The sequence below is a fragment of the Polypterus senegalus genome, chromosome 4 (assembly GCF_016835505.1).
Source record: "Polypterus senegalus isolate Bchr_013 chromosome 4, ASM1683550v1, whole genome shotgun sequence".
Classification (NCBI taxonomy): Eukaryota; Metazoa; Chordata; class Cladistia; order Polypteriformes; family Polypteridae; genus Polypterus; species Polypterus senegalus.
The window spans coordinates 215,754,866-215,768,557 of NC_053157.1; the positions used below are offsets into that span (position 1 = coordinate 215,754,866).

Genomic DNA, 13,692 nt, shown 5'->3' on the forward strand with positions numbered 1-13,692 from the left:
AACTCCTTGGTGGCAGGGCCCCGGGGGTGGATGAGATACGCCTGGAGTTCCTCAAGGCTCTGGAAGTTGTAGGACTGTCTTGGTTGACACGTCTCTGCAACATCACATGGACATCGGCGACAGTGCTTCTGGATTGGCAGACCGGGGTGGTGGTCCCCCTCTTTAAAAAGGGGGACCGAAGGGTGAGTTCCAACTACTGAGGGATCACACCCCTCAGCCTCCCTGGAAAAGTCTATTCAGGGGTTCTGGAGAGGAGGGTCTGTCGGATAGTCGAATCGCGGATTCAGGAGGAACAGTGTGGTTTTCGTCCTGGTCGCAGTACAGTGGACTAGCTCTACACCCTTAGCAGAATCCTAGAGGGTGCATGGGAGTTTGCCCAACCAGTCTACATGTGTTTTGTGGACTTGGAAAAGGCATTCGACCGTGTCCCTCGGGGAACCCTGTGGGGTGCTCCGGGAGTATGGGGTACCGGACCCGCTGATAAGAGCTCTTTGGTCTCTGTACAACCGGTGTCAGAGCTTGGTCCGCATTGCCGGCAGTTAGTCGAGCCTGTTTCCAGTGAGAGTTGGACTCCGCCAGGGCTGCCCTTTGTCACCGATTCTGTTCATAACTTTTATGGACAGAATTTCTATGCACAGCCAGGGTGTTGAAAGGGTCCGGTTTGGTGGACTCAGGATTGGGTCACTGCTTTTTGCAGATGATGTTGTCCTGTTTGCTTCATCAGGCCGTGATCTTCAGCTCTCTCTGGATCGGTTTGCAGCTGAGTGTGAAGCGGCTAGGATGAGAATCATCCATCCATCCATCCATCCATCCATCCTCTTCCGCTTATCCAAGGGATGAGAATCAGCACCTCTAAATCCGAGACCATGGTCCTCAGCTGGAAAAGGGTGGAGTGCCCTCTCAGGGTTGGAAGAGAGATCCTGCCTCAAGTGGAGGAGTTCAAGTACCTTGAAGGTCTTGTTCACGATTGAGGGAAGAATGGAGCATGAGATTGACAGGCAGATCGGTGCGGCATCCGCAGTGATAAGGGCTCTGCATCGGTCAGCTCTCAATTTACCAGTTGATCTACGTTCCTACCCTCACCTATGGTCATGAGCTATGGGTAGTGACCGAAAGAACGAGATTGCGAATACAAGCGGCTGAAATGAGTTTCCTCCGCAGGGGTGTCTGGGCTTTCCCTTAAAGATAAGGTGAGAAGCTCAGTCATCCGGGAGGGGCTCAGAGTAGAGCCGCTGCTCCTCCGCATCGAGAGGAGTCAGATGAGGTGGCTCAGGCATCTGATCAGGATGCCTCCTGGACGCCTCCCTGGTGAGGTGTTCCGGCATGTCCAACCAGGAGGAGGCCCCGGGTAAGACCCAGGACACGCTGGAGGGACTATGTCTCCCGGCTGGCCTGGGAACGCCTTGGGATTCTCCCGGAAGAGCTGGAAGAAGTGGGTGGGGAGAGGGAAGTCTGGGCTTCTCTGCTTAAGCTGCTGCCCCCGTGACCCGACCCCGGATAAGGGGAAGAGGATGGATGGATGGTTATTGCTACATCTTTTTTGTTCGGTTTATTTTTTAAATTGAAAAAGCAGGAAGAGTGTTAACGTGCCATTGAGTGCCCACAGGAGATTCATGGTGGATCACATAAGTATAGGTGGTTTTCTAGAAAACTGATTTCAATCCAGCAAGTGTAGACCAAATTTTAGGCTTTGGGAAAATTAGCTGACATTGCAGCTTTATATTCCTTTTGGTTTTCCAGCCACCGCTGTTTCATTTTGCAAAGAGCTTACAGTATTTACAGCACTTTATTGAAACAAAGAGGACTTTGACTGAATGGTTCCTCATACAAGTTCCTCTGCTGAAATGTGTACTGTTCTCTTCTTAATTTGTGTTTGATCTATGGAATTTAGTTATCAATCTGACATTTTGATCTCTAGCACGTCTCCACTTTATCTTCATCAGTTTCACCCAAAAGGGAATACAGCAGCTCTCTAAGTTGACAGATGTCTATTTCATTGTAAATAGACGAGTACCTGAAGTGTATCCTGAGAAGTGTCCACAAAATACATTATACATGTCACTGAACTACTCTTTAGACATATCCCATTAATTCTATTGTCTGCCATGGACAAGCTCAATCTCTTTCAAGTTTCTGACAAAGACTGTATGCCAATTTGCCAAATTGTACCCTGCATAGAACTGTGCAGAAGTTGTTAGGCATCATAAGTGGTGTTCAAATTTAGAGTTTGCTGTCTTATAATTATAGCAAAGGCCTATCCAGTGTAGGCCATCCAAAACTATCTATCCACTATACACTACACAGGAAAATGCTTTGTTATTACATCTCAGCATGCATTACAGAAGACAACAGAAATTGAACCTTAGAGAAATAGAAGATGCATTCACAGATACCAAGTGTTTATATTCATACCTAATTGTCCTTACACGTGTTTATAGCTTTAAAAAATATTATTTTTTGTGACCCATGGTTTATCAAACATTTATTAACATAAGAAACTGAATTATGAGAAGAACAGTGCCATATACAGGTATTTGAAGAATGTGATTAAAGTTATTTGCAAGGTACTGGATTTCAAACCATGTTGACACTTTGAGTGCATAAAAGGAACCATTCTAACCCATATTTGGCATTTTATCCATCATTCATCTGCCAAACAGTTTAGAGTCATCAGCCATCCTCACTTGCGCAATTTTGAGATGCAGAAGGAAATTAAAGTATTCTTCTGCAGACACGGAATGGTTATGCAAACTCCACTCACAGAATGTAAAGGTAGGGATTTGAATCCAGGACTCTGAACTTATAAGGCAGCAGTGCTAACAGGTGTGCCATTGCTAGAATTTATTTCCTGTATTTTCTTACATACTGTAGATTCAGATTCAGATTCAACTTTATTATCAATGTGCAGAGTACAAGCATAGATCCAATGAAATGCAGTTAGCCTGTAGCCAGGAAAATAAAATAGCAATATATTAACGTAATAAATTGCAAACGATCATTAGAGTACAAAACCCTAATGCAGGTTCTCAACCTGTGGGCCCGGGGGCGAAGATGTGAAAAAAAGAAAACAAAAATCAAAAATATGAAAAAACATCTGTTGAAACCAAAACAAATTAACTTAAACTACATTCTGATACTAGAGCAATAAATATAGAGTTAGATAAATGTCAATAAAAGTTAAGTAGGTATAATAAAATATGCATCTACATTTCAAAAAAATGTTGGGGGGCACGATTAAAACTGTTATGAAAACTCAGGTCGCAAATACTTAAAGGTTGAGAAACTCTGTCCTAATGTATGCAGTAAGTAAGCATGTGATTAAATGACATTAATTCTCTAATATAGAGTTTAGCATATTGACAGCCAAGGGGAAAAAGCCATACCTTAACCTGCTGGTGTGACAGCAGAGACCACCTATAATGTTTCCCAGAAGGATAAATAGCGAGCGTAACTGAGGTGTGAAGTGATAATACCTCTCACCCTGCACAGTGTTTGCACTGATTGTCCTCAGTACTGGTTAACTGGACACCAGTGAAGAATTTCTGAAAGAGCAGTTTTCATCACCCTTTGGAAGGCCTTTCTTTTAGGGACTGAACAGTTGCCATACCACACTGAGATGCAGTTTGCCAGTATGTTCTCAGGGTTGCAGGGGTAAAATTTCATCAAAATCTCTGGAGATACATGAGATTTCTTCATCCTCCTCAGGATGTGAAGATCGGTAAGTCATAGCCATAAACTATAGCTAAGCCGTATTAATAAAGATAGCAGTGTACTGCATGTGTGGCTCCTCCTAGTCTGCTGGTACTTCATAATAAGCTATTTATTTTTCTGGGTTTTCAGGGTCAGATTGCTTTCAGCACATCTTACTGATATACAGTATGCTAGACTTCTTCCCTGTAGTCTGACTCATCTTTATTACTGATCAGGCCTACCACCAGGGAGTCATCTGGGAACTTCATTGTGGAGTTTGAGCCATGAACAGGCACACAGTCATAGGTGAAAAGGGAGCAAAAGACAGGAATTAACAAACAGACCTGTGGAACTCTGATGTTCAGTATAAGGTTAGTGGAGGTCTGTTTGCCAAGCATAAATCACAATAAAGTCCAGAATCCATTTTCGAATGGATTGCCAGTATCCAGATAAGCTTTGAATTAAAATAAGCTCAGAAGGAATACCAGTATTAAAGACCAAGCTAAAATTGATAAATACAACTCTAGCGTAAGAATTGCTACATTTTGCAATTGGGTAACAAGTGAAGTGCTGCAGTAATGGCATCCTCTGTTGATCTGTTGGTATGACAGGCAAATTGATAAGGATCCAGTGATGCAGGCAAACAGGATTTCAAATGAGAAAGGACTAACCTCTCAAAACACATAATAATAATGGAGGTAAGAACAACAAGAGTAAGCTATTAAGGTCCATAGCAGTAGCATGTTTTGACACTGGCACAATGATTGCTAGTTTAAAGCAAGTGGGGACAACTGCTTGGGCTAGAGACATGTTGAAAATGTCTATGAAGACCCCAGGCAACTGCTCCATCCACCCAGCAAATAATGCTGTCTGGGCCAGTGGGCCTGCATGCATTTCCCCTGCTTTGAGTGATGCAAACATCCACTGAAGGAGAGTGTGAGTGGCAGATCGTCAGATGGTCAGTCAACTCTAATAAGAGGTTCCGGGTTTTCACTGTCAAAACAAGCACCACTAATTTTGGGGTAGTTTTGGTTGGACTGTATTTTGTGAGAATTTTAGTGTCTTGTCGCAAATATTAATGGGGAGAGTTATTAAAGTTATCCTAAGTCTTCACCCTTTACTATTATTTAGATCTCATGATTTCCCCTCCTTGGATGGCCCTGAAAGAGATATAGCCTTCTTGGTTTCCAGACAGGAAGACTTGTGCGCTTCCAGTAGGCGGCAGACATACTCATTCATCCAGTGCCCCTGGCTGGGAATGTTTTTCTTCTCTATTAGGTAGTGACTGTGGCAGCACCTCTATTGATGTGGTCCAGAACAGAATTAATCTAGATATAAATGTCCATATGAGAGTCCAATTTGGCTTGATAATGATAAGCAAATGAATTCCAGTTTTTATGTGGATACTGATGATGTAATGAAGAATTCACTGCCTTGTGCGCTCGAGTAGCTATAATGTAGTGTACTGTCACCAGTTGTGGGACAGGAGACATTTTAAAAGAATTTGGAAAGTACACTCCTTAATTTGGGTGAATGATATCCTCTGCCACTATAAAGACTCCATCTGGATGTACGGTTTGTAATTTACTAACAGCAGCACCAAGATCTTTCATGATAGAACAGAAATATATTGTACACTGCAATGATTATGGTACAAGTAAATTCACAAAACTAGTAAAAGGGTCTACATTTAATTATTGCAGACCTCAAGATCCAAAAATAAAACAGAAAACTGTTGTTGTTAATGACAGCTTTTATTTAATCAGATGCCTTGTTCAGACTTTCATTTTCCTGTATTGGAACCTGATAGTGTTTTTTTCACTTTTTAGGGTTAGTACTGTAACATCGTTCAGTAAGACCGGTTTGGTGGTGGGTCAGTGATGGTCTGGGAAGGCATATCCATGGAGGGACACACAGACCTCTACATGATAGACAACGGCACCGTAACTGCCATTAGGTATTGGGATGAAATCCTTGGATCCAAAGTCAGACCCTATGCTGGTGCAGTGGGTTCTGGGTTCCTCGTGGAGCACGACAATGCCCGGCCTCATGTGGCGAGAGTATGCAGGCAGTTTCTGGAGGATGAAGGAATTGATACCATTGACTGGCCCCCACGTTTGCCTGACCTAAATCCAATAGAACACCTCTGGGACATTATGTTTCAGTCCATCCGACACCGCCAGGTTGCACCTCAGACTGTCCAGGAGCTCAGTGATGCCCTGGTCCAGATCTGGGAGGAGATCCCCCAGGACACCATCCATCATTTCATTAGGAGCATGTCCCGATGTTGTCAGGCATGCATACAAGCATGTGCGGGCCATCCAACTTACTGAGTATGATTTTGAGTTGCAACGATTAAATTTTGGCAAATTGGACTAGCCTCCCACATCATTTTTTCACTTTGATTTTCGGGGTGTCTTTGAATTCAGCCCTCTGTAAGTTGATAATTTTCATTTCAATCAAATGATGTGGCATCCTTTCGTTCCTAACACATTACCCAGTCCATGTCAGTAGAGATATCCAGAATGTTTTTTTCCCATTGAGGTTTGATGTGTTTTCAAAGTCTTCCTTTAATTTTTTGAGGAGTTTATATATATATATTGATGAGATTGTGTGCAATGGATTGTGTCTACAAACACAATTGCTGTGGTACCTTTGCACATGTGCCAGTTGATAATGTGCCTGACACCATCTTATTTAAGACCATAATTCTGCAATAATTTCTTGAAAGTTTATCTGAAAGGTAAAGGAGAAACGTTTTATGGAAATAAATTATTTTGTCTAAGATTTACTGGTTTGTGATGCAGTTCTAGTTTTGCCCAATTATGAATGTCTCCCCAATCAATTGAATCCTGCTTGTCTTACGATTATTGTTCATTTTTTGTGTTCAAACCTCTATCATCCAAGAAAGCAACAGAATTAAAATACCAGTGATACTGTTTTGCATTGAGATGCATTCTTGTGGGTTACAATATGCGTGTGGCATTAACATGTCCATGGTGGTGCTGGCTCAGTGTTCATGCCAAATGTCTGGTTTAGCAGTAGCACATGTCCACGTGCATTTATTTGTGTGTGACCCTTTGAGTGTGCCTTTCATGTTGGCTGTCATTGGCCTGGCTCTGAGAAGCTGTTTTCTGTAGCAGGTGTTTGTTTAGTTGTAAATGGAATCCGTTAAATCACTGTACATGGTATCATCCTAATTGCCTTATTTGGACTGTAGCATCATAGGATATGGAGCAGGGAGTTATTTTTAGGTGAAATGCTTTACGCAAAGGCGGATTACTAGGTCATGTCTACCAGCGCTTTGCTAAGAGGGGCCTGAACTCTGGATGAACTCCCTGGGATGTGTGTTTCATAAATACTGCAGTGCGCAGAGATCTGTGCAAAGGGCACAGAGGGGAAAAATATTGAAGGATTACGTGGAAGGAGAAAGAGGGCGCAGCAGCCACAGAGAAGGTCCATTTTCTTATGCCTGGTGTTGCCATTAGAGCAAATCTGCACGGGATCTACTCTTTAGTAACAGTTTTTAAAATGCGTTTGAAAAGATATTCTAATATCTAAAATTATTGCTAAAGCAATTTTTATTCTAAGGTAAAGGCTGAATCGCTCAAAGTTGACATAAAGTAGAACTCGAGAAAAAAGACTAAGATTTTCTTTTAATCTGCCCTCTCGCTGAACTCTCTATCCTATTAAAGATGATTTATGTACCATACTGGATATGATTTAGAATTTTTTTCTGTTTGAAAGGATTCCAGGGTTTTTTTTTTCTTAAAAGTTATTATAGGAAAAGGCATGAAACTACAGATAGACCCAGCTTAGCAAAAGCAGCTGAGCAGACCTGGGGAATGTAATGTGCTTGTTGGCATTAGTCCTTGATACTCAGAATGACATAATGTGAGTAATTTTCAAGGTCCACAATCTGTTCAAATGCTAGTCGCTGAAGATAGATTTGAAGTTCATTAGTCTCTAGGCAGCAGCACTACCATTCTCCTCTCTCTCACTGATTTCTTTAATTGTTGTTAGCATGCAAGGATCTCTGAAATTAATTTGGAAAAAAGGATATTTTGTTCATGATGGTCGCTTATATTTTAACAGTAGCTTTTATATGCTGAAGGGGGCTTTTGATTACTTTCTGAAGAGCTAACACAGGATTTGGAGATTAAAATAAACTGTATACTGTACATGTATCAGTTATTATAAAAGCAGCAAAGGCAAGTTTCATTCCCTAGGAAATACTCTTAGATATTTAAGGATTAAATGGTGCTGCTAATGTGTAGCTTAAAACCCATTCCAGAGGCAAGTGTTTCATCATGTCATATCTGTATAAATATAAAGAAAGCAAGCTGATTGTTTTCTTGGAGTTATTCTTTAGATGGTGAAGGAAGCCTTTTGATGAAAATGTTGGTAAAGGTAGCATTTTGATTGGTTGTGAAGAAATGCTTCAAACAGAACGACATGACAAATTTAAATAAAAAACACAATTAAACTGTGTGGTGTTCTCATCTGACAACGACTTTGGACCTAATGATGAAGAACCTTCCCATCATTTGTACTAAACAGAAAGGACGTTATCAGGTGAGATAAAGAAGAATGGGCAGCATGGTGGTGCAGTGGTAGCACTGCTGCAAAGCAAAAAGGAGACTGGTGTCCATATCCTGGGTGCTGTATGCCCCAAGTTTGCATGTGCCCCCTGTGTCGGTATATGATTCATTTAGGTGCTCCGGTTTACTTCCAAAGGCCAAAGATAACCAGATTAGATAAATGGGCTTTGCTGAATATGCCCTAGTGTTTGTTTGTTTGTGGGTGTGTTCATCCTGTGATGAACTGGTGTCCTGTCTAAAGACTGTTCCTGTCTTGTGCCCAATATTTGTTGGGACAGGCTCCACCTTCCTCATGACCCTGCTCAGGATGAGCAGGTATGGAAAAGGATAGATGAAGAATAATGAAAAAAGACTATATTTGGTCATGACGTAAAATCAATAAATATTTGGTAAGGAAGACCTCATTCCCAATGAAGGATCACAAAAATAAAGTAGCGCTTTAAGATGTATTAAAAAAGTGGCATCTTTCAACAAGATTTGTAGAACATTAGAGTGTGGGATAATGTCATAAATGAAAAGAACTTCTCTGAGTTAAGTGATAGGATCATATGGCAAAGAACCTAACTGTTGTACTAGTGTTTGCAAAAGAAAAGTATGCTGTTAGATAATGTGAAAGAAGGAGCTGTCAAGTCACAAAGTGAGACCCATGCATATATGATAAAAAGAAATCTCATTAGAACTGTTTCCAGGAATATTATTGTCATAGGATTGCCACGGAAACAAACAGCTTGATTTATATATTGCCTTTCAATAGTGAACACTATCCTGAGGTGTTTAAGGTGCTTTGCAATTGAAGAGTTGCTCAATAATACCCTGAGAAGGTTGTTTTTCTTATGGATGGTGTTACCGTTAGGGCAGATCTGCTCAAGTTCAACTGTTTAGCAGTAGTTTTCAAAATGCATTTCAAAATATTTTCAGATATCCAACATTATCTCTAAAGCAATTTGTATTCCTGCATTTGTATAGTGAGAACAATTCTAAGGTGTTTAAGGTGCTTTATAATTAAAGAGTTATAGAGAATACTTATTTACAATGGGTAGTTTAAGTGAATTACTCCGTATCATACAGTGAGCCAAAATAGTTACTTCTAGGCCACACTGTCACTGAAAGAAATAATAATCTAAATGTGAGAAGTTTTCATTACTGTAAATGTGTTAGATGCCTCACTCAAGCATCCAAAAATGCAGTAATAGGCATCATAAGTTAATGATGCAATGAAAACTTATTTCAGATTTCCTGTTATGGTGATTGATTTTTGCTCTTTGAAACTCCTCGATCAAATCTCTTTCCATCAAGTAAAATCAAAAAGTGGCCTGGCTTGTAACTACAAAAAGCTTATACAGAAAATTATCTAAGTTTACTGCTACAGTATTCAATGACAATTTGGAAATAATATTGTTGAGAGAAAAACCAAACCATTTATTTTCTGAACCTTCTTTTTGTTTTAAAAACTGCAGGAAACTTTAGATTAGATTAGATTAGTTATAACTTTGTCTCCAGAAGAAAATTAGATAGATAGATGGATGGACAGACAGACACACACTATGTTCTAAACATACCCCATAATGACAGAAAAGGAAGAAAAAAGAAAAACTTTTGACTTGGCAGTCACAGTTACATTGCAGGGGACATTATGCAGGTGTATTGCTGTTGGTATAAAGAACCCCCAGTAGTGTTTCTTGACACACTTTTGTTGAATAATTTGTTGGCTGAAAGTCCTCGGTGTTAGTGTCTCAGAGAGAGGATGTGTAGCATTGTTCATAATGGCACTTAGTTTTGTTTGCATTCTCTTCTTTGCTTGACCTCCAGTGTGTCCATAGTGTGTCTTGGGCCTACCCTTTAAATTAGTTTGATGATTTGGTGGGCTTCTGTTGAAGTGATATTACCAGCCCAGCACACCACAGCATAGAAAATCTCACTAACCACTACCCACATTAAAGCAACAGAGTCCCCTAAGAAAAAAAGAGTCTGCCCTGCTTTTTACTATATAGTTCCTCTGTGTTATGAGACCAGTCCAGCCTGTCTTTAATGTGGACCCTCAAGTATCTAAAGGATTGCACCACCTCTACATCCACTACCTGGATAATGACTGTGCATCGAGGCACTTTAGGGCAGCGAAAGGCAATAACCAAATAAATCCTATACTCTGTCTTATGCCTGTTATCAATACACCCCATAAATGCAGTATCATCTGAAAACTGGTGTTATGTTTATAATCTGAGGTGTAAAAAGTAAAGAGAAAGGAGACAGGACTGTTCCTTTCAGTGCTCCAGTGTTGATCATAACCATATCAGAGACACAGTCCTTGAGCATCACAAATTGTTGTGTGTCAGACATCATAGGCTCATCCACCTGTATATCTCTGAGATTAGGTGTTGCTGGGCTCCATTTATGTTAATTTTGCACCACCTTTTTCCTGTCTGTTTAAACAAATCTGTTTCTTTAAGTGTACTCTTATGTAATCAGTGATTTGTAAAGTTTGTAATTGTATCTATCTATAAATGTGTCACAACACTGCTCTCAGTTAAGAGTGCTACACAAAATAAAATGAATTGAATGCACGTTACTCTAGGCAGTAACTAAGCCAAGAATCAAACTCACCAATGCGCACTCACCACTGCGCATCTTCCAAACCTAACCATATCCAAATTGTGCATTTGTCTTACAAAATTGATAACAGAAGTAAAAACAATGAAGTTTGTTCCTTATCCATCACATGCTATTAAGGTGCAGTGGCAGTGCTTTTCTGATAGCCATTGATGATGGGTAATTTCTGGAGACATATAATGCAATGGGATGTAATTTAATATGTGGGCACTACTGACACCTACTGCATTTATCTAATTGGCACATAGTAAGGCTTTTTCATTCTTTGCCAGTTTTCAACAGACTTTGTTCAGAATTATTCTTTTGAATTTTTTTACTAATTAAAACTACAGTGTATATACTATTTTTTGCATTGTGGATTATTTTTCAATGCTGAATATTTTATTCCTCTTCTTGAATATGTGTGTTTATTAGATTGTGTTTTTTTTTTTTTATAACAATCATTTTGGATTATGATACCAGTTTTTAACACAAGCTTAGCAATTAGATAACTAAAATAGACTGATGGTTTGAGTGGTATCCTCTCATTTGTCAAACTTCTAATGTTCTTATACTCGTATTTAAAAGTATGGCTAATTATTCATTCATTCATTCATTATGATTTACCTTTCAGAAATGTCTCACTTGACTAATAATTATGTTTTCTCCCTGGAGGTAATGCCGCATACATTTTCTTGTGCCTCAGTATCATTCAAATGAATTTTTTGTTGGGTTTGAATTTTGATCTACTGCTTATGATTAGTTTAATGGATTGAATACTAACCTACATACTGTATACTGTTTTTTATTTATATTTATAAATAGTATATATATATATATATACTATATATATATATATATATATATATATATATATATATATATATATATATATATATATATATATATATATATATATATATATATAAAATCTTAAGCCTAAAACAGCAATGATTTTATGTCACACTTTTAATTGGGACTTATTTTAAAACCTACATATATATGGTTGGTATCATTCTTTTCAGAATTTATCGATCTTTAATGTGATGTTGTTAGATTTTCAGATTCTTATTCCATTTTTAAATTATAAACTAAAAAATATCAAGACGTCATGTCCCGCGAGATGAGTCATTGTGCCAAGCGATTTAACCATGCCCGGGGCCGGTATTAAAATCAAAGAGTAGGACAAATGCTGTACGGGCTTTTAAATGTTTGAAGTGCCATGTGAGTTGCAGATCACGCGGCACTGCAGCAGCAGCAATCCAGCAGCAGATTGAGTAAAGGGGAGGTAAAATAAAAAACTGTACTTGTTTCCCACTGTATCACCGTTTAAAAGGGGGGTTCAGAGGAGCGACCGTGTCTCCTTGGGGTGCATTCAGCCCCCCTCTTCACAACGCGCACAACTTGAGGGACATTCAAAAAGTTTTCGCACATCGTACCAACTTTTTAATGCCCAATTACTGCTATTCCTGCCTTTACTGTTTTCAACCAAAATATGAAAGAGCAGAAACTTTTAAACTTTTTGGATGTCCCTCGTGTATATATATATATATATATATATATATATATATATATATATATATATATATATATATATATATATATATATCCATCCATCCATCCATTATCCAACCTGCTATATCCTAATTACAGGGTTATGGGGGTCTGCTGGAGCCAATCCCAGCCAACACAGGGCACAAGGCAGGAAACAAACCCTGGGCAGGGCGCCAACCCAACGCAGATGTGTGTATATATTAGTATATGAACCGTGTAAAATGGTAGAAGATACTTGATTTGGAGCAAAAATTATGAGTGAGTCAAAATATCAACTTCAATATCAATTTTCAGTGGACTTACACATTTGGGCATCCCTGGCCAAAATATAACCACTTTCATGGAGTGATATATTCCTCTCTGATGAGACTTTATGGGCTAGGACATCATTCAGTTAGTCTGTTTGTGACATAGTACAGTTATTATCACTGTAAAACGCTTGAAGCCTATGGATTTTGACCAAAATTGCTCATTAAATGTTACTCTGGAAAGTAATGATTTTTCTTTTTTTTTTTTTTTGTACACATTACCCTACAGATTTTTATATAGGTAAAATTATATGCTGGACAGATTTTGTTTTCCATTCTGACCATGTATCATTACCCACTATGTGATAGTCTTTTAAAGAATACTCCAAAGCCCTTTTTGTTCTTGTATGGCCCAGTTCTCAATGTGGAGCAAACTATGAGCCCCAAAGAAGAGCTGAACATTCATTTTGTGCAGGCATGATATACCATAACAAGATAGCTCATAAAATTGTTGCCTGGCACTGTCTACTATATGCCTTCATAACTGAATATGGAAGCGAAGGTCTGTGATACGGTTTGTATATTAGCAGCTGGAGATCCACAAAGGGAGAAAAAATGAATCAAGTATCATAAAGTATTTTTTATTCCTGAGCTTTCAGCCCCTACCAGGAGCCTTCATCAGAGGATAATGCTTAGAAATACAAGAATCAAAGGCAATATATAGCAAAATTTGTATTGGTCGTATCATTTTATTTATTATGAATATGTTCTTCTTAAGTTTGCATATGCTGGGTTTATGTCCAAATGTCTGTTAATGGCATTTTTGTCTGACAGCCAAGATTCAGCCATTTCTCTGGCACTTTTAGTACTGGCCTTAAATCTTACTTGTACATTGTCCCAGTTAAATGTAGTTAACTCAATATATAGATGAATAAGAAATGACACACATTATTCAGCTAAAATGACTTGCTTAGATGTTTTCAGTATCCAAGTGTGATGCAAATAATATGGAC

At 39.1% G+C, this 13,692-nt stretch overlaps 1 protein-coding gene across 1 annotated transcript in view; it reads left to right on the forward strand.

Moving 5' to 3' along the window:
* Window positions 1-13,692, forward strand: part of vax2 (ventral anterior homeobox 2) — a 122,694-nt gene that overhangs the window by 91,149 nt on the left and 17,853 nt on the right. The window lies entirely within an intron of this gene.